The following is a 22,885-nucleotide window of genomic DNA, read 5'->3' as shown; positions in this document are numbered from 1 at the left end:
CTCACTATGATCGCTACAACATAAACAATCACAATATGGCATCGGTTTATCCACGTGAAAGGCATCGCATTGGAACTAAAAATAAAACTAAATTCCCTAAAATCGTGGTTTCAACTGGTATTCAAAGAGTTAAGAACTGCGAGCACTTGTGCATTTTCGCTACTGTGCAATGCATCCCTTACACTGCAGCCATTTGCTATTACGAGTGATGTACACAATGCAGTAAACAAATTAGGACATAGTCCTCTGTCATTTTCCACGGACACAGAGCGCAATAAATATCTGTCGATACTGTATACTACCACACTTCTGGGTAACTGCAGTTGATACATTAATTCTAATGGAATCAGTTTCTGTTTTGTAAATTTGTGAAATGCTTTTACACTGTAGTTTTATTTTTTTCACATACCAACATAATGGAAGCCAACTTTTCAGCACGGATTCCATTAGAGCTAATGAACGCGCTGAACCCTGAACGCGGTTTACATTAACAGATGACTGTAGTTTCATTTTTTTCTTCTATGATTATTTCATTCTGTGGTCCCTCACGGGCGGCCTGGAAGTGATATAGTAAAACCACTCTTTAAGCTTAACCAAAACACAGATAATTTTAGTGATGTTATGAGGAGAGTATGTCAAGCTAACTGAGACGGCCGGGGTGAGCGAGCGGTTCTAGGCGCTACAGTCTGGAACCATGCGACCGCTACGGTCGCAGGTTCCAGTCCTGCCTCGGGCATGGATGTTTGTGATGCCCCCCGGTTAGTTAGGTTTAAGTAGTTCTAAGTTCTAGGGGACTGATGACCTTAGAAGTAAGTCCCATAGTACTCAGAGCCATTTCAAGCTAACTGAAGAGTTGATATTTGGTAATGGGTGTAGTCTGGGATAGGGGTTTGGGATAAGTGTAACCACAGTGGAGGCCACACTACCGTTATATGGAGGAACGAATAGGAGATAATGGTAAGAGATGAAGGAGTTTTCATAGTTGGTTGGTAAGGGGTGGGTTAGGTTTAATAGGAAGGGTGAAAATGTTGACGAATTTCATTTTCTGGCAGAAGGAGTCTGTTGGAATTGCGTAGAATGAGTAGTGAAGAATGTAGGGTTGATGACAGGCATTGGTACAGTCGGAGCAGATACGAGGCTTAGAGATTAGAGGGAAGTAAAGTTGTTGCAACTATTGAATGTATAAGATATACGGAGGCATTCGATGACAGAGAAGAAATAGAAAAGTAATCAGCAGATAAAGATTGCACGTAAAGCAGGTTAAATGGCTATGGGAAACCATGTATCGTTCGAGGGTCTGGAGAGAGTGATAGAAATTTGTTGGAGAGTATATACAGGCTATAACAGCATTGGAGAGAGCGGGGAAGATACGTTCTTTTTAGGGGGAGAGGGGGGCAATGAAACTTAACTCATTGGCCGACTTGTAGTTTCACAATAACGTGGGCTTTGTATTGGATCGGTAATAAGTAGAGTTTCAATGTTACTGGGAAGTCGAGGTACTTCAGCGCGTTTTTTAATTGGATATATACGTTCCCACGATAGGGTGGTCGCGACTGGTCAGAAAAAATGATGATGATGTTTGGTTTGTGGGGCGCTCAACTGCGCGGTTATCAGCGTCCTTACAAATTCCCAACCTTTGCTCAGCCCAATCTCGCCACTTACGTGAAAGATAATGAAATGATGAGAACAACACAAACACCCAGTCATCTCGTGGCAGGTGAAAATCCCGGACCCCACCGAGAATCGAACCCGGTATACCGTGCTCGGGAAGCGAGAACGCGACCGCGAGACCACGAGCTGCGGACTGTTAAAAAAAAAAATCATTAGAGGAAAAGGGCAGATATATCTTAACCGTTTATCATAGCTACTACGCTGACGTGAGTGTGTGGGAACGTATAAAACTTGACTAATGCTGCTGGAAAATCCAAAGTCAGTTATGCCACTACAACGGCGTTGTATTAAGTCAAACGTGAAACGTCGAGTCCCTCAGTTATAATTTATTCCGATCGTTAGTTTGGCATAATGTGTCTCCACAGCACATTGTCATTATCGCGAACCGTTAGTTCTACATTATATTCTGAACCCCTTTCTTCCATTGCACATTTTTTAAGATGTTATAGTCTGCCGTATTAGCTATCGGCTTCTGCAAGTTGTGTGATGTTACAATTACAGCGTCTCTACTGAAGTTAACTCCCAGCAGGGGAACATTTGTACCTTTTACAGCGCGAGTTCGTACGACGCTGCGCTCCTTCTGGTAACACATCTGCTCACCTGAAGGCCAGTGAAGAGGTTGATTAATCTGTAGATAGGATCCCAACTACTTTGGTAAAAAAAACCAACGTTGTTGATGAGACGTGGCTGGCTCGCGTCATGTCTTGTTTTTCATCATTGGTTGCATTCCAGCGGCATCTAATTTCTTCTTCGGTTACCACCATAATGTTGCTGTCTTCTCTCCATGAGTGGCAGCAGCAGAGTGTATCGATACTAGTAGTGCTTTGCTATCTTTGGTGTGGCGGATATATTTTCCGGGTGTGCGGTGTGAGTCGGTCGGTCGGTTGGGGCAGAGGAGCGAGGAAGTCTCCGTGGCGCGTTTTCAGGCCGGAGCCGCTGGTGGCGTGCACGCGCGGTTGGAGTCCCTAAGCTTACACACCTTAACGTGATGTATCCTAAGGACAAACACACACACCCATGCCTGAGGGAGAACTCGAACCTCCGCCGGGACCAGCCGCACAGTCCATGACTGCAGCGCCTGAGACCGCTCGGATAATCCCGCGCGGCTACAAGGCTTTTCTTCTTAGGCCTCAAGACGTAGAAAAAATTGTTTCTTCTTGTTTGGTATGTGGCCTTCAGCCGAGTTTCAGGCTTTCAAAATTAAATTTGTTTCAAGTTGATATGTAGCCTTCAGCCGAGTTTTCAGCCTTTTCAGATCACAAGTTGAAAAATTTTGTCTAGGCCTTAAGTCGTAAGGAATATTTTCTAGTTTCTATGTGCCCTTGATCCGAGTTTTCCAGCTTAAATTAAAAACTGGAAATTTCTTTGTTTGGGCTTTAAGCCATGAGATTGTTTGGCTTTAGCATGTGGCCTTCAGTCTAGTTTTATGATAAAGTCTGTAGCCTATTTCAGTTGGAATAGCTCTTCCCTTTAGGCCTTAAGCCATAAAATGGTTTTCTGCACGGTGTGTGGCCTTCAGCTGAGTTTCAATCTCTCTTAAAAAATTAAAAATCCTTGTCTTACCCTTAAGTCATAAGATTGTCATTCTTTAATATGAGGCCTTCAGCCGAGTTTTACAAGAAATATTTTAAGATAAGGCCTTCAGCCTTTTCAAATTGAGTGCTCTTCTTCCTAGGCCGTAAGCTGTTAAATTGTTTTGTTGATATGCGGCCTTCAGCCGAGTTTTCAGCCTATTTAGATTAAATATTGAAAATCTTTGTCCCGGCCTCAAGCCGTAACACTGTTCTTGGCTAATGCGAGCCCTTCAGCCGAGTTCTGTGGAAAAATATTTCAGCTTAGGCCTTTAGCCTATTTATATTCAGGATAAAAGAATTTATTTTTCTAAAGAAGTGAAACCTCCAGAAGAACTCTGGTACCTCAGTTCCTTGCTTAGGCCTTGCGCCTTGGAGTTTCGATATGGCCTTCAGCCGATCTAGATTAAATCAAAGGAGGTCTTTCGTTAAAAACTTGAGAGTTTCTGATTGTTGCTTGTGTGATTGTGTGTTTTTACAAATATAGTTTATATGTGGAGTGCAACTGACAGTAGCTTATTTTGGCACCTTTCCACAAATATAACCTTATCCGCTCTGTCCTGCTAGCTCAGAGATTTCAGATGAAGCTCTGTATCCTTCAAGTAAATTATTATACGCAAGTTTTGTATTTTAATCAAAGTAACTTGTGCTCTACACCAAAATCCCCAAAATCCAAGGAGCGTTCACTAGGTCACAAATTAAGAGTAACAGACTTCCGAACGCACCGTTTAAGAATTCGCGAAACCCTTGGAGAATTAAAAACTCTGCTAAAAGTTAAGTGCTCGATTCTGCGGATACGTGTTCAAACATTCCTCTCACGCTGGAGTTTCTTCACGAAAGGCCAGGGTATTGAAACTCTCCAGTGTCTCAGTTTCTCCTTTTTAATGAGTGGCCAGTCTTCTGACTGGTTTGATGCTGCCCACCATGAATGCCTCTCCTATTCTAACCTCTTGCTCTCCAAGTAGCAACTGCAGCTAAAGCCCTCAAGTACGCTGGTGAGCAAATCTTATGGACGAAAGTAACTGTCGCATGACGTGTCACAGCCATAGTGTGAAGTTAGTTCTTCGAAACCTGCACCACACATAGAACGAACCTCTTATAGTACACTGCAGTACAGTACAGTACAGTGAAGAAGGTAACTGAAAGAAATACGCAACGAGACGAACAAAGATAACTCTTTTAATCAAATACAGTACTTACATGGAGGTTGTCACGATTTATGGTCTTACGTGGACATTACAAAAGGAGTGTATGGTTATCGGATGTGGGATCACCAAGGACGGCAATGCAAGCTCTGCAACGTTCTCCCATGCTGGTCACAAAGTTGGTGAGGAGTCCTTGTGGTAGGGCGTTCCACTCTTCCACCAGCGACACTGACCACTAGTGGTAGGTCGTTGGTGCATGTGGACGGACTGCGGTACGTCTCACCAACGCATAATACACGTGCTCGATAGGCATTAAGACAGAGCAACGGGCAGGCCATCAAATTCGTCACATATTGTCTCGGCCCAAGAGCTCTTCCAACTGCACAGTTCGATAACGTAGCGCATTGTTGTCCATGAAAATGAAGTAACGGCCGAAAGCGACCCTGGAAAGACGAACATGGAGAGGGAGTACAGTGTTAAATAGCGTTAACCGGTAGCGGTAGCGTGTTCAAATACACTACTGGCCATTAAAATGGCTACACCACGAAGACAAAGTGCTACAGACGCGAAATTTAACCGACAGGAAGAAGATGCTGTGATATGCAAATGATTAGCTTTTAAGAGCATTCACACAAGGTTGACGCCGGTGGCGACCCCTACAACGTGCTGACATGAGGAAAGTTTCCAACCGATTTCTCATACTAAAACAGCAGTTGACCGGCGTTGCCTGGTGAAACGTTGTGATGCCTCGTGCAAGGAGGAGAAATGCGTACCATCACGTTTCCGACTTTGATAGAGGTCGGATTGTAGACTATTGCGATGGCGGGTTATCGTATTACGACATTGCTGCTCGCGTTGGTCGAGATCCAATGACTGCTAGCAGAATAAGGAATCGGTGGGTTCAGGGGGGTAATACGGAACGCCGTGCTTGATCCTAGCGGCCTCGTATCACTAGCAGTCGAGATGACAGGCATCTTAGCTGCATGGCTGTAACGGATCGTGCAGCCACCTCTCGATCCCTGAGTCAACAGATGGGGACGTTTGCAAGACAACCACCATCTGCACGAACAGTTCGATGACGTTTGCAGCAGCACGGACTATCAGCTCGGAGACCACGGCTGCTGTAACCCTTGACGCTGCAGCACAGACAGGAGCGCCTTTGATGGTGTACTCAACGACGAACCTGGGTGCACGAATAGCAAAACGTCATGTTTTCGGATGAATCCAGGTTCTGTTTACAGCATCATCATGGTCGCATCCGCGTTTGGCGACATCGCGGTGAACGCACATTGGAAGCGGGTATTCCTCATCCCTATACTGGCCTTTCACCCGGCGTGATGGTATGGTGTATCATTGGTCACCTCTTGTTCGCATTGACGGCACTTTGAACAGTGGACGTTACATTTCAGATGTGTTACGACCCGTGGCTGTACCCTTCATTCGATCCCGGCGAATCCCTACATTTCAGCAGGATAATGCACGACCGCATGTTGCAGGTCCTGTACGGGCCTTTCTGGATACAGAAAATGTTCGACTGCTGCCCTGGTCAGCACCTTCTCCAGATCTCTCACCAACTGAAAAGTCTGGTCAATGGTCGCCGAGCAACTGGCTCGTCACAATACGCCAGTGACTACACTTGATGAACTGTGGTATCTTGTTGAAGCTTCATGGACAGCTGTACCTGTACACGCCATCCAAGCTCTGTTTAACTCAATGTCCAGGCGTGAGGAGGGTGTTCTGGGCACTGATTTCTCAGGATCTATGTACCCAAATTGCATGAAAATGTAATCACATGTCAGTTCCAGTATAATATATCTGTCCAATGAATACCCCTTTATCATCTGCATTTCTTCTTGGTGTAGCAATTTTAGTGGCCAGTAGTGCATTTGGAGGTAAGTACTCCCATGCAACATAATGCCTCCCCCCAGAGTAACACCTGGACCGCTACACGACCATGTTCCATAATTTTTCCGAGTTCATTACGCGTTCACATCTGATGACATACGAGGATCCCAGAACCACTGCGTCCGAGACAGGTAGCGCAGTGGTTTGCACACTGAACTCACATTCGGGATCTAAAGTTCTTATAAGTTTTTATTTCTATTCTCTCTATTATTTAATAAGCGTTTTATTAATGTGATTGTGTATTATTATTAATTGATTGTTATTTATGGTTTGCTCCTTTTCTTTAAGTTGAAACCTTTTAATTATGTTCGCTGTAGTTATTAAGTCTATATTGCTTACTGTTCTCCGTAAATTAAAGAATACGGTAATACAATATGCATTTCGCAGCAGCAGATCTCACTGACTCTCCTTGCTGGATCTTCTCCACCTGAAATCGCTAAAGATAATTTATCGCTCTTTGGAAATCGATCGGTATAGCTAAGTGCTATGCTGTGCCATTTGTATGGAGTGTTGCGTCCAACTTTCGTTCTTGAAATTATTTGCGTCTTCGGAGAAATATTCCCGACGAATCCCAAAACCGTATAAAACTGCAGGTTCGCACCATCAAACCGCACAACACTTCCGAACGACTTGCGTCTTTATAATCACTGAATACTTCTTTTGAAATGATTAACGGTTATGAACTCTACACACCTGATACTGATTTTGTGCTTTTATATGTGTTTATTTTCTTTAATGGCATAAAATATAGATTACTGCCGTAATGGCGGCTTCCATCAATCTCCTCTCCATCCGACATAGAACATTTATCTTCCAATGTCCAACATGGAATAATTATTTCTTTGCCGTAGATTAATATAGTCTATATATCTTTGCTATCGAGTTTGCACGGAAATGTTTAAATTCCACATAATATTTATCTCTCGCGCAGGTATTTTATATTTATCGTCCTATTAATAATAGGTCGCACGTATATTTTGTACGTATGAATCAGATAACGCATGAAAGAGAGCGACGATTTTAGGAAGGCTAGTGCAATGCATTGGATCATTACGTAGTTGGTACTTATGGGGAATATCCCCCTTAGAACAAAGTTCCAATCAACTGGAAAAATGCTGCAGGTGATACCAGTGTATAAGAAATTGTAAAAGAACGGTCCTGCCAAATTACAGACCAAAATCCGTAACTTCTGTATGCTGCAGAATCCTTGAACACATTCAGATAGAATATAATAAACTGTCTTGAGGCTAAGCAACTTAGGTCCACGAATCAGCATGGTGTTAGAAAGTATCGCTCGTAGGAACTCAGAGTGTCATTTTCTCACATGTTATACTGCGAACTATGGATGAAGGACAACAGGCAGATTCCATGCTTCTAGATGTCCGGAAAGCATTTGACACAGTACCCTACTGCAGTGTGTTAAAGAAGGTACGAGCATATGGAATAAGTTCACAGATACACTATGTGTCAAAAGTATCCGGACACCTACGAAAACATACGTTTTTCATATCAGGGGCATTGTGCTGCCACATACTGCCAGGTACTCCATATCAGCGACCTCAGTAATCCTTACACTTAGTAAGAGAGCAGAATGGGACACTCCAAGGACTTCGAACGTTGTCGGGTGACTGGGAGCCACTTGTGTCATACGTCTGTACGCGAGATTTTCACACTCCTAAATATCCCCAGGCTCACAGTTTCCGTTGTAATAGTGAACTGGAAAAGTGAAAGGACACGTACTGCACAAAATCGTAGAGGCCGATCTCGTCTGTTGACTGACAGAGACGACCAACATTTGAAGAGGGTCGTAATGTGTAATAGCAGACATCTACTGAAACCAACACACAGGAATTCCAAACTGAATCACGATCCACGGCAAGTAACATGACAATTAGGCGGGAGGTGATAAAACTGGGATTTCATGGTCGAGCGGCTACTCATATGCCACACATCACGCCGGTAAATACAAAACGACGCCTCGCATGGTGTAAGGAGCGTAAACACTGGACGGCCGAACGGTGGAAAAATGTTGTGTGGAGTGACGAATCACGGTTCACAATGTGGCGATCCGATGGCAGGGTGTGGGTATGGCGAATGTCCGGTGAACGTCATCTGCCAGTGTGTGTAGTACCAATTGTAAAATTCGGAGGCGGTGGTGTTATGGTGTGGTCGTGTTTTTCGTGGAGGGGGCTTGCACCCCTTGTTGTTTCGCGTTGCACTATCACACCACCGGCCTACATTTATGTTTTAAGCACCTCCTTGCTTCCCACTGTTGAAGAGTAATTCGGGGATGGCGACTCCATCTTTCAACACGATCGAGCACCTGTTCATAATGCGCGGCTTGTGGTGGAGTGGTTACACGACAAGAACATGCCTTTAATGGACTGACCTGAATCCTTTGGGATGTTTTGGAACGCCGACTTCGTACCAGGCCTCACCGACCGACATCGATACCTCAGTGCAGCACTCCGTGAAGAATGGGCTGCCATTCCCCCAAGAAACCTTGCAGCACCTAACTGAGCGTATGCCTGCGAGGGTGGAAGCTGTCATAAAGGCTAAGGGTGGGCCGGTGCCATATTGAACTCCAGCACTACCGACAGAGGGCACCACGAACTTGTAAATCATTGTCGGTCAGGTGTTCGGATACTTTTGATCACATCGTGTATGTGGCAGGCTGGAAGACATTTTAAATAATAATCCAGTATACTGTCCTCGATGGCGAGTGATCATCGAATACAAAGGTAATGGCATGACTACGCAGAGTAGTATGATAGGACCGCTGTTGTTCTCTACACATAATGATTTGGCTGGCAGGGTGGGCATTAATCTGCGGTTTTTTGCTGATGATGCCGTGGTGTACGGTAAGGTGTAGTCGAGTGACTTTAGAAAGATACAAGACAACTTACACAAAATTTCCAATCGGTGTGATGAAATGCAGCTATCCCTAAATGTGGAAAAACTTACGATGATGAGGATAAACAGGAAGATCAAACCTATAATGTTCGGATACGGAATTTTTCGGGTCCAGATTGACACATTCAAGTAGTTTAAATATCTGGGCGTAACGTTGCAAAACTATATGAGGTGGAACGAGCATGTAAAAAGGAATGTTTGGTAGGGTTGTGTGGGGGAAGATACCAAACTGCGAGGTCATCGGTCTCATCGAATTAGGGAAGGACGAGGAGTCGTCCATGCCCTTTCGAAGGTACCATCCCGGCGTTTGCCTGGAGAGATTTAGGAAAATCACGGAAAACCTAAACCAGGATGGGCGGACGCTGGATTGAACCGTCCTCCTCCCGAATGCGAGTCCAGGGTGCTAACCAGTGCGCCACATCGGTCGCTAAAAAGTAAGGCAGGAATCGCAAATGGTGAACTTCGGTATATTAGGAGAATTTTACGAAAGAGTGGTTCACCAGTAAAGTACACCGCCTATAGGACTCTGGTGGACCTGTTCTTGAGTACTGCTCGAGTGTTTGCGATCCGTACGAGGTCGGACTGAGGGAAGACATCGAAGCAACTCAGACGATGGCTGCTAGATTTGTTGCCGGTTAGTTCGAACAACACGGAGATGCTTCAGGGATTCAAATGGGATTCCCTGGAGGTAAGGCGGCGTGGAAGCACTACAGAAAAGATTCAGAGAACCGGCCATTCAAGCTGACTGCCGAACGATTCTGCTGCCGCCAACATACATCGCCCTTAAGGACCACGAAAAACAATGGTAATGAGCGTTTGGCGTCATTGGCTGGGAGGCCCGTTGCGGGGCAGGCCACATTAGGCGACCTGCGCGTCATATGGGTATGAAATGATGCTGAAGACAACATCCAGTCCCTGAGCGGAGAGAATCTGCGGGCCAGCCGGGAATCGAACCCGGGCCCGTAGGGCGGCAATCCGTCACGCTGACCACTCAGCTATTGCGGGTGGAACAGGAGGGAAATGACAGTTCGTGGTACAGGGTATAGTTCGTCACGCACCTGACCGTGGCTTGCCGAGTACCTGTGTAGATGTAGATGTAGAACGATGTTTCAAACGCGCGTGCGGCCATCCAGATTTAGGTACTCCGTGATTTATTTAAAGCGCTCTAGGAATATACAGTGATGGGTCACTTAAAACGGCACGGCCGATATTATTCCGCAGCCTTCACTAGATTGGAATTTGTGCTACGTCTCTAATGATCACGATGTTGACGGGACGTTAAACCCGACCTTCCTTCCTTCCTTTCCTTCAGAATCAGTGCGTACACTGAGTCTCCACTCATCGGAGAAGAGCAAGTGAGCAGCACTCCTCGCTAGACCAGACCCTGTGCTCTAACCACCACCGCAAACAGCGCCGCGGATGTGCGGGTATCAACGGAACACAACACGCTGGTAGTCGGGCAAAGAGACCACCCCATCCAGACACCGTGCCACTGTGGTGCGTGAGATTTCATGCCTCACATTCCTCTTAACTGTGGTTGCAATTGCACCCGCTGTTTGCGTGGGTAATTCTTGTCTGTTGCACAGTGTTGCAGCCATTATCTTCGTTCCTTCGATAGCGTCGCCTGTGATTCAGAACGCTCCCCAAGATCTTGAAATAACGCTGTGAGCAATGCGGTACTCCAGGGCTGCCTAGGTCACTGCTCGTCCTTCTGGTTTCCCGATGAATCTTCCCGGTGTTAACGAGCCATGTTGCAATGATGAGCACACCACCATTCTCCACCGGAGCTGCTCACTGATTGGCATATACACTGAAGCGCCAAAGAAACTGGTGCAGGCGTGCGCATTCAAATACAGATATATGTAAGCAGGAAAGATACGGCGCTGCGGTCGGCATCGCCTATATAAGGCATCAAGTGTCTGGCACAGTTGCTAGATCGGTTACTACTGCTACAATGGCAGGTTGTCAAGATTTAAGCGAGTCTGAATGTGGTGTTATAGTCGGCGCGCGACTGATGGAACACAGCATCTCCCAGGTAGCGATGAAGTGGGGATTTTCCTGTGCCATATCAGAAGTGTACCGTGAATATCACGAATCTGGTAAAACATAAAATCTTCGACGCCACAGCGCCCGGAAAAAGATCCTACAAGAACGGGACCAACGACGACTGAACAGAATCGTTCAACGTGACAGAAGTGCAACCCTTCCGCAAACTGCTGCAAATTCAATGCTGGGCCACCAACAAGTGTCAGAGTGGTAAATATTCAAAGAAACATCCTCGATATGGGCTTTAGGAGCAGAATGCCCACTCGTGTACCTTTGATGACGGCACGACACAATGTTTTACGCCTCGCCTGGGTGCGACGACACTGACATTGGGCTGCTGGTGACTCGAAACATGTTACCTGATCGGACTAGCCTCGTTTCGAATTGTATTGAGAGGGTGCACGTGCAGGGGTATGGAGACAACCTCATGAATACATGGACCCTGCATGTCAGCAGGGGACTGTTCAAGCTGGTGGAGGTTCTGTAACGGTGTTGGGAGTGTGCAGTTGGAGTGATATGAGACCCCTGATAGGTCTAGATAGACCATGGTATTCTTGACACATATGTAGGCATCCCGTCTGATCACCTCCATCGATTCATGAGCACTGCGCCTTCCGACGGACTTGTGCAATTCCAGCAGGACAATGCGACACCCCACACGTTCAGAATTGCTACAGTATGGCTCCAGAAACACTCTTCTGAGTTTAAAGACTCCCGCTGGCCACCATACTCCTCAGACATGAACTTATCTGTCACGCCTTGCAACGTGCTGTTCGGAAGAGACCTCCACCCCCTCTTACTCTTATGGATTTATGGACAGCCCTGCAGGGTTCATTGCGTCTAATTCCCTGCAGCACTACTACAGACATTAGTCGAGTCCATGTCACGTCTTGTTGCGGTACGTCAAGTGACTATCAACTGTCTGTGAACGACTTGGAGACGTCTAGTAACATTATCCTGCATCTTCATTCATTTGCACTAAGTAGTTAATTTGTTATGTCACTTTGTCTATATTGTCCTTTTGCAGAGCAGTGTATCTGTTGAATATATTACTCTGCAGTTTCTACCCTCTAGGGCAAACTCGACTACCACGGAAGTTATTCCTTGTATCCTTATCACATGTCCTGCTGTGAAGTCCCTACTTCTCGTCGACGGTTTCCACATGGTCCTCTTCCGTCTTTTAATAGGAGACGTGCGCACACGCAAACATTCCTGAGCGTTCCCGGAGCCACGTTAGCATCTTCACGTTGAACCTCTTTCGCCCACGTCAGCAACTTACGTTGGCCCTCTGCCTCGTCAGCCAATTGTTCCTTGCGAATGTTTCAAGCACTAGGAAACATGGCTACCGCGTACGTCATTGAATTCTGATGTTTCGATGTGTACACAATACAATTGGACCGAAACCACTGGCTGATTTGGATGCAAATTGGAGCAGTAAACTTAAAATTTTAAGCCTCATGTTATCAAACACAAGATACCATCATACTATTTAAAATAATGTTGAATTATTAGGAAAAGTTACGTTATATATTCCTGACATGGTCATTGTGGTACGATCTGCAACGTATTATGGTAACTGCAGTTCCTTCTCTAAATCCCCGCACAAACGAAAAACTGGCTGACATCGAAATAAGTGACCAAGGAGTAGAAAAGCAACTGGACGCACTCAACAGAGAAAAGTCCACTGGGCCTGACGGGATACCAATTCGATTCTACATAGAGTACGCGAAAGAACTTGCCCCCCTTCTAACAGCTGTCTACTGCATGTCTCTACAGGAACGGAAGGTTCCAAATGATTGGAAAAGAGCACAGGTAGTCCCAGTCTTCAAGAAGGGTCGTCGAGCAGATGCGCAAAACTATAGACCTATATCTCTGACGTAGATCTGTTGTAGAATTTTAGAACATGTTTTTTGCTCGAGTATCATGTCGTTTTTGGAAACCCAGAATCTACTATGGAGGAATCATCATGGATTCCAGAAACAGCGATCGTGTGAGACCCAACTCGCTTTATTTGTTCATGAGACCCAGAAAACATTAGATACAGGATCCCAGGTAGATGCTATTTTTCTTGACTTCCGGAAGGCGTTCGATACAGTTCCGCACTGTCGCCTGATAAACAAAGTAAGAGCCTACGGAATATCAGACCATCTGTGTGGTTGGATTGAAGAGTTTTTAGCCTGCAGAACACAGCCTGTTGTTATCAATGGAGAGACGTCTACAGACGTTAAAGTAACCTCTGGCGTGCCACAGGGGAGTGTTATGGGACCATTGCTTTTCACAATATATATAAATGACCTAGTAGATAGTGTCGGAAGTTCCATGCGGCTTTTCGCGGATGATGCTGTATTATAGGGAGAAGTAGCAGCATTACAAAATTGTAGCGAAATGCAGGAAGATCTGCAGCGGATAGGGCCTTGGTGCAGGGAGTGGCAACTGACCCTTAACATAGACAAATGTAATGTATTGCGAATACATAGAAAGAAGGGTCCTTTATTGTATGATTATATGAGAGCGGAACAAACACTGGTAGCAGTTACTTCTTTAAAATATCTGGAAGTATCCGTGCGGATCGATTTGAAGTGAAATGATCATATAAAATTAACTGTTGGTAAGGCGGGTGCCAGGTTGAGATTCATTGGGAGAGTCCTTAGAAAATGTAGTCCATCAACAAAGGAGGTGGCTTACAAAACACTCGAATGACCTATACTTGAGTATTGCTCATCAGTGTGGGATCCGTACCAGATCGGGTTGACAGAGGAGATAGAGAATATCCAAAGAAGAGCGGCGCGTTTCGTCATAGGGTTATTTGGTAACCGTGATAGCGTTACGGAGATGTTTAACAAACTCAAGTGACTAACTGTGCAAGAGAGGCGCTCTGCATCGCGATGTAGCTTGCTCGCCAGGTTTCGAGAGGGTGCGTTTCTGGGTGAGGTATCGAATATATTGCTTCCCCCTAGTTATACCTCCTGAGGAGATCACGAATGTAAAATTAGAGAGATTAGAGCGCGCACGGAGGCTTTCAGACAGTCGTTCTTCCCGCGAACCATACGCGACTGGAACAGGAAAGGGAGGTAACGACTGTGGCACGTAAAGTGCCCTCCGCCACACACCGTTGGGTGGCTTGCGGAGTATAAATGTGGATGTAGATGTAGAAGAAAACGTCACAAGCCGAGATCACTAAGAAAGCATTTTATTGGATGACCGATTTCGACAGAATTTATGCTGTCGTCAGCGGATCTTGAGCTTATGATTACTTACAACATATCATCCAACAGTGGTAGAAAGCGCTTCACACTGGATATGCACTTCCCAGTGGCATGAAGATGACAGCACATGAGATCCGATGATGGCACCATAGCTCTGTCGAAACCGGTCATCCAGTAAAATGCTTCCTGAGCAGTGCTATTTGTGAAATTTTATTCAGCTACCAAAAATTTCTTGATGAGCATGGAAATGGATACAGCCCTTAACTGGAGCAGTCGAGGTCAAGAGGACCTCACGCTCTGATTATAATTTATATATTCGTTACCCTTATTGCTATCGCGCTGTTTTTATCAGGGGATTCATCATTTTAGTTGACCGTTATCATTGAAAACTATCACATCACTGTCAGTTTATGATAAGGTATGTGAGGATCCAGCTGCTACAGTTAGGTTTTCTGTTTTCATATATTACTAATAACATAATTACCTATTCTTATGAATCATTTAACATTACTGAATTTTTAAAGAAATGAACTATATTCTTGTGCCTTATATTAAATTACTTTTAAGTTACACTGACCAGACTGGTGGTAAACATTGAGTAGATGTCTCTGAATGACCTTAGTTTCCTTGAGTTTGTTAACTACAACTTTAAACGAAATGACAAGTGATACTGATGATTGTGAAATTAAATATGTAACTGAAAGTGAGCACGAAACAGACAGTGATCAGGATATAGGCAATAGTTATCTGCCAACGATATCTGATAAAAGAACTGAATTGGTGAGTCGGATAGTGACAATGTTACTATAGCAAAAATCGAAAAAATGACAGAAAGAAATACCTGAAAACGTTTTAGTATACACTATATCTACTTTAACAACTTTTTTATTTGATATCTATTCTAAAAGAATGGAGCCAACCTTTAAATAAAATTCTTTCACTATATTCGACGCGATTGGCCTACAGAAAAATATTAGAAAGGTGGGTCAGTGAGATCCATCTTCTCCAATTCTGTACGAGCTTTTGACGACAGCTATTAAAGGGTAACATGACAATGCCACGTCTCAAATGTTTCTGCTGAACAAGCCACTTAGGATACCAAACGTAGTATAAACTAGTTTATATCTTTCTCTGCTTTCCGTCATTTAGACCTGTGAGAGAAAACAAACCGCTAATGTTGTCTCAAACGAATCAGAGGAACATTTATTTTTTGATCGAAAGTAAGTATTTCTAATCTAGCTGCCTCATTAAACAGAAACATGTCTTCTGAATGGAGTGTTTACCGCACAAAATGATGTAATACTAACACGTACTGTCCAACTGATACTATAAATTAAATAAAATACCGTATCGGAGATGTGTCTGATACTACAAATCAAAGAAAACACCGGATAGGGGATGTGTCGAGTTTAGCAAATTTCCTAAGACAGTCCCAGAGGCAGTGCCGTCGTAACAGGGATAAATCTAAGTTGTAACGAGCAGTTGGGGACAAGATGCCGATAGCGAGGCGGGGTGGACTCGCGCCAAGTTTGAACGCGAGGCCATTAGCAGAAGTTATCGGAGCGGAGGCCCAGAGCTCGGAGGAGGATTCTGGTGGGGTCACTGTCCCCCTCGACACCTACCTGGACTCAGCGCCGCCAACGTCACCGAAACAAAAATCCCTACTGCACTGACAGTTTTGGATTGGGTTCACTTTTTTTCATTAATAGTTTTACACCTAGCAAATTCTAAGCTTACAAGGAGGGAGAACACCCGACTCGTACGACACCAGGTGGTTCGGGAAGTGGTGAGGCCTGCTTTGGAACAACAAGAATCGACTGAAAATTGACATACGAAACTGCGGAGTGTCGACATAAGTATATGATTTTCTCTTGGAAGCTTTAACTGATCCAGCCCAGTAAGCGCTCATCAAACATTATTGATATAAAAGCAATCTGTCTTCAGGCCATGAGTGGCCTACCGGGACCACACGACCGCCGTGTCATCCTCAGAGGAGGATGCGGATAGGAGGGGCGTGGGGTCAGCATACCGCTCTCCCGGTCGTTATGATGGTATTCTTGAACGAAGCCGCTACTGTTCGGTCGAGTAGCTCCTGAATTGGCGTCACGATGCTGAGTGCACCCCGAAAAATGGCGACAGCGCATGACGGCCTGGATGGTCACCCATCCAAGTGCCGACCTAGCCTGACAGCGCTTAAGTTCGGTGATCTCACGGGAACCGGTGTACAGTATTGATATACTACTCTTTAAACGAATGTTCCAGATCTTTCATTTAAACAATGTTATGTGACTGTGTCTCCAAACTATGGAACATTTATTGGTATCATCTGTGCCATAGGAAGCTGAAGAGTAGACATTACACGTAAACGATTTATCAGATAATTCCAGAAACTGTGTCAGACTTTTCATGCAGCGATTATTGTCCCTGAAGGAGTCCAACGACATGCACAGCGACTCAGTTCTCAGACACGTTTTGTGCACTGAGAGGCAGATATCACTGAATGTTGATAAACGTAGGATGATACACAGAGCAAAGACGAAAGAACAGCATACACCACTAGTAAGTTTCCGGAGCCTGTTGTATCGTTTCAATATCCATGTGTAATACAGTTAAGTTATGTGAAGTAGGACGAACACGTGAAGCTAGTAGAAAGAAAGGCTAAATGACTACTTCCACTTTCTAAGGCGAATTCTTGTAAACTGTGATGGTTTGTAAATGAAACTGCATGCCGGAGATTGCGTCACGGAACACAGCTCTAGAATTCAGAGTCACGTTGCTAAAAAACAGTCGCAGACTGTTTTTACCAACAGTTAGTGGCCCTGGATGAGTGCAATGTAATACAGGGTGACATACTCGTAGTTCATACGCACATTTGGTGTACAGAATTGCAGATATCATTAAATCGTGATAAATCTAGGATAAAACTGGGGCTACTGTTTTCAATATGAAAGTGTAGCCGGGCTGCTTATGAAATTTAGAAGGAATCTTCGGGAGAAAGGTGACACTGTTTTCATGGAAACCTGTGAGGTAAATTTAGAGAAACTATTTTGGAAATAAAATTGTAATAATTTTTATGTGTCCATCGTCTATCTTCCGGCGAGCAAGAAACTAAGATGAGTGAAATCGTAGGAATGAAAGAATGAATGTGGAAAGGGATTTAAGTTCAGGGAGAATAAATGAAAATCTTGATGTCTGCGGTTGACATTGTAATTCTACCAGAATCGGCAAAGGACTAAGAAGAAGAACTGAATGCAGAATTCGTGGAAAAAGGTTATATAACCAACATTGGCAAAAGCAAAACAAGAACAGTGACATGTTGTCGAATTATATTAAATAATGATGATGATGATGAATTAGATTAAGAAACGAGACACCAAAAGCAGTGCACGATATTCGGTGTTCTGGCAACAAAATAACTGACGCTTAGCGAAGTAGAAAAGATAGAAAAGACTGAATGCCAAGAACAAGAGAAGCGTTTCTGGTAGAGACATTTGTTAACACGAATACAAATTTAAGAGTCAGGAAGTGTTTTTCGGATGTTTTTATTTGGGGTCCAGGCTTGTATGGAGATGTGGACGTTAAGTTGTCCAGGAAAGAAGAAAATCTAAACCTTGGAAATATTGTGCTAGAGAAAAATGCTGTGGGTCGAATAAGTAAAGAAATCCAATATTACCCCAGCTTTACCAACATGTATTGTAAGTCAAAACCATCTCTCATAGTACATTACGAAGGATATACCTCGCATCATTTAAGACCTCAAAAACCCCTGATCATCTTAATTACGACACTTCTTGATGTCACTAAAGTATTTCAGTTGCTGAATGAAGTTAAAATACCTCGAGTTTGACAACTAGTTTCACTTAAAATATAATGTTTCAGTTACTATTAATTGCTTAATTCATCGATAAAGGCGTATCAAAAAATTTCGTAACACTTTGCCTAGCAAAATTCCAGTTTCAGTTTCGTTATCCCCTAATCAAAAGGAATCGTTTGATACACATCTCTGTAGCATTCTGTCTGATTCTTTTCAGGGTTCAGCACTTCAATCGGTAAAAACGGAATCCTTACATGCTCACTATCGATAGTCAACCTTATCTTTGCTATGGATTATCACTGCTCATCACGTGTCACCTGAACCACGCCCCCCTTTCTCACAATATATAAGTCGCTCTCAGACACCCGACCAGTCAGTCGGCGAGACTCAGCGGAGCAGCGCCTCTGAGGAAGTCCAGCGCAGTCCTGGACGAAACGTAAGGAGCAGAAAAAGTTCTTGGACCACGACCTCACATCCCGGAAAGTATATCAACAGCCATGTGAATCTGAAAACCTCGACAACCAATGAAACAAGACAAGTAGCCTACTCGTACTTGGTTCGCGCATAAGTTCCTAGTGTCTTCGTTTTGCATGTTAGATTCCGGTTGCTGTGGGTATATTTAACGACTGAAATTTTTTATTTGTAATTCACTGTTGCTATTTGAGTCTTTATTACGCTACTGGCTATTAAAATTGCTAGACCACGAAGATGACGTGCTACAGACGCGAAATTTAACCGACAGGAAGAAGATGCTGTGATATGCATATGATTGGCTTTTCAGAGCATTCTCACAAGGTTGGCGCCAGTGGCGACACCTACAACGTCCTGACATGAGGAAAGTTTCCAACCGATTTCTCATACACAAACACCAGTTGACCGGCGTTGCCTGGTGAAACGTTGTTGTGATGCCTCTTGTAAGGAGGAGAAATGCGTACCATCACGTTTCCGACTTTGATAAAGGTCGGATTGTAGCCCATCGCGATTTCGGTTTATCGTATCGCGACATTGGTGCTCGCGTTGGTCGAGATCCAAGGACTGTTAGCACAATATGGAATCGGTGGGTTCAGGAGATTAATACGGAACGCCGTACTGGATCCCAACGGCTTCGTATCACTAGCAGTCGAGATAACAGGCATCTTATCCGCATGGCTGTAACGGATAGTGCAGCCACTTCTCGATCTCTGAGTCAACAGATGGGGACATTTCTAAGACAACAACCGTCTGCACGAACAGTTCGACGACGTATGCAGCAGCATGGACTATCAGATCTGAGACCATGGCTGCGGTTACACTTGACGCTGCATCACAGACAGGAGCGCCCGCGATGGTGTACTCGACGACAAACCTGGGTGCACGAATGGCAAAACGTCACTTTTTCGGATGAATCCAGGTTCTGTTTACAGCATCACAATGGTCGAATCCGTGTTTGGCGACATCGCGGTGAACGCACATTGGAAGCGTGTATTCTTCATCGCCATACTGACGTATCACCCGGCGTGATGGTATGGGTTGCCATTGGTTACACATTTCGGTTACCTCTTGTTCCCATTGACGGCACTTTGAACAGTGGACGTTACATTTCAGATGTGTTACGACCCGTGGCTGTACCCGTCATTCGATCCCTGCGAAACCCTTCATTTCAGCAGAATAATGCACGACCTCATGTTGCAGGTCCTGTACGGGCCTTTCTGGATACAGAAAATGTTCGACTGCTGCCCTAGCCAGCACATTCTCCACATCTCTCACCAATTTAAAACGTCTGGTCTATGGTGGCCGAGCAAGTGGCTCGTCACAATACGCCAGTCACTACCCTTGATGAACTGTGGTATGGTGTTGAAGCTGCATGCGCAACTGTACCTGTACACGCCATCCAAGCTCTGTTCGACTCAATGCCCAGGCGTATCAAGTCCGTTATTACGGCCAGAGGTGGTTACTCTGGGTACTGATTTCTCAGGATCTATGCACCCAAATTGCGTGAAAATGTAATCATATGTCACTTCTAGTATAATATATTTGTCCAATGAATACCTGTTTATCATCTGCATTTCTTCTTGGTGCAGCAATTTTAATGGCCAGTAGTGTATCATATTGTCTGTTGGAGATAGTGAGTGCGGCACTGGACACCAAGTGCAGAAATCAGAACATTGTCGATATACAGAAAAATTTGTGCCTCGTATGGAGATAATGCCATTCGACAGAGCACGGCAAGAAAACGATTTTCTCGTTTCAAGGTAGATCGTTTTGACATAAGTGACCCCCAGGTTCAGGAAACCTTCGGAATGTGCTAAAGGTCGTTTAAACGCATAAATCCATCATGATCCATGTCCGTGTACTCGAGAACTGTCAAATATGATGAACTGTGATCATTCCACCATCGTGCGATATTTGGATACAATGGGGAAGGTTAAAAAATCGGATGTACGGGAAACGCGTTCTCTAAGGGGAAATCGCAAAAATCTGTTTGTATACCTGTGTGCATCTACGCTTGCTCGTCATCAACTGGATGAACAACACCAACCATTCTTATCCTGTATCATTAGTCATGACGAGAAATGCTGCATTTCGCTAACATAAGTAAATTAATGGAATTCTTGGGTCCAAACTAAGAAGCAGCCTACTGTGCATAGACCTGCGCGCCTCCACAAATGATAACTTTATGCATCTCGTGGAACAGCGATGGTGTGTGGTACTACGAATTGCTTCCCCGAAGTGTCACCATAACTGCTGGCATTTATTGTCAAAAACAGAGACGTCTTGCAGTCGAAATCCAAGAACGACGATCAGGATTACTCCGTGAAGTGATGCTAGTCCACGATAACGCCCGCACGCCTTCCGTTAGACACAACAAACATTATACGAAAGTAGGGGTTGCGAAGTCATTGACCCACCTTATTCATCTGATCTTGCCTTTTCTGGTCTCTATTGAACAACGATGGATAACTCGAGGATTTCTTCACCTCAAAAACCACCTACGTTCTACGGTCTTGCAATCCAAAAAATTACTACAGCTTTGGCAGACTCTTGAAAATAGTGAAGGCGAATATATTTCTGACTACTGAAGTCTTTTTAATTGTGTCTGTTGTGTTTATTAAAACTTGTGCAGAAACGCTACAAACTCATGCACCCACGCAATATATTTGCCAATTCGATTCTACACAGAGTATGTGAAAGAACTTGCCCCCCTTCTAACAGCTGTGTACCGCAAGTCTCTAGAGGAACGGAAGGTTCCAAATGATTGGAAAAGAGCACAGGCAGTCCCAGTCTTCAAGAAGGGTCGTCGAGCAGATGCGCAAAACTATAGAACTATATCTCTGACATCGATCTGTTGTAGAATTTTAGAACATGTCTTTTGCTCGAGTATCATGTCATTTCCGGTAACCCATAATCTACTGTGTAGGAATCAACATGGATTCCGGAAACAGCGATCGTGTGAGACCCAACTGGCTTTATTTGTTCATGGGACCCACAAAATATTAGATACAGGCTCCCAGGTAGATGCTATTTTGCTTGACTTCCGGAAGGCGTACGATACAGTTCCTCACTGTCGCCTGATAAACAAAGTAAGAGCTTACAGAATATCAGACCAGCTGTGTGGCTGGATTGAAGAGTTTTTAGCAAACAGAACACAGCTGGTTGTTCTCAATGGAGAGGCGTCTACAGACGTTAAAGTAACCTCTGGCGTGCCACAGGGGAGTGTTATGGGACCATTGCTTTTGACAATATATATAAATGACCTAGTAGATAGTGTCGGAAGTTCCATGCGACTTTTCGCGGATGATGCTGTAGTATACAGAGAAGTTGCAGCATTAGAAAATTGCAGCTAAATGCAGGAAGATCTGCAGCGGATAACCACTTGGTGTAGGGAGTGGCAACTGACACTTAACATAGACAAATGTAATGTATTGCGAATACATAGAAAGAAGGATCCTTTAGTGTATGATTATATGATAGCGGAACAAACACTGGTTACTTCTGTAAAATATCTGGGAGCATGCGTGCGGAACGATTTGATGTGGAATGATCATATAAAATTAATTGTTGGTAAGGCAGGTGCCAGGTTGAGATTCATTGGGAGAGTCCTTAGAAAATGTAGTCCATCAACAAAGGAGGTGGCTTACAAAACACTCGAACGACCTATACTTGAGTATTGCTCATCTGTGTGGGATCCGTACCAGACCGGATTGACGGAAGAGACAGAGAAGATCCAATGAAGAGCGGAGCGTTTCGTCACAGGGTTATTTGGAAACCGAGATAGCTTTACGGAGATGTTTAACAAACTCAAGTGGCAGACTCTGCAAGAGAGGCGCTCTGCATCGCGGTGTAGCTTGCTCGCCAGGTTTCGAGAGGGTGCGTTTCTGGATGGGGTATCGAATATATTGCTTCCCCTTACTTATACTTCCCGAGGAGATCACGAATGTAAAATTAGGGAGATTCGAGCGCGCACGGACGCTTTCCGGCAGTCGTTCTTCCCGCGTACCATACGCGACTGGAACAGGAAAGGTAGGTAATGACAGTGCCACGTTAAGTGCCCTCGGTCACACACCATTGGGTGGCTTGCGGAGTATAAATGTAGATGTAGACTGACTAATGCCATTAAACAAACTGTAAGTACAG

At 44.5% G+C, this 22,885-nt stretch overlaps 1 protein-coding gene across 1 annotated transcript in view; it reads right to left on the bottom strand.

Annotated features, from left to right (window-relative positions):
• The window catches only part of LOC126267585 (atrial natriuretic peptide receptor 1-like), a 323,447-nt gene that overhangs the window by 89,411 nt on the left and 211,151 nt on the right, over window positions 1-22,885 (bottom strand). The gene's annotated exons all lie outside the window — the stretch shown is intronic.

This window comes from Schistocerca gregaria, chromosome 4, assembly GCF_023897955.1.
Source record: "Schistocerca gregaria isolate iqSchGreg1 chromosome 4, iqSchGreg1.2, whole genome shotgun sequence".
In the NCBI taxonomy this organism is placed as follows: domain Eukaryota; kingdom Metazoa; phylum Arthropoda; class Insecta; order Orthoptera; family Acrididae; genus Schistocerca; species Schistocerca gregaria.
This window is presented reverse-complemented; position numbering and strand designations above follow the sequence as displayed.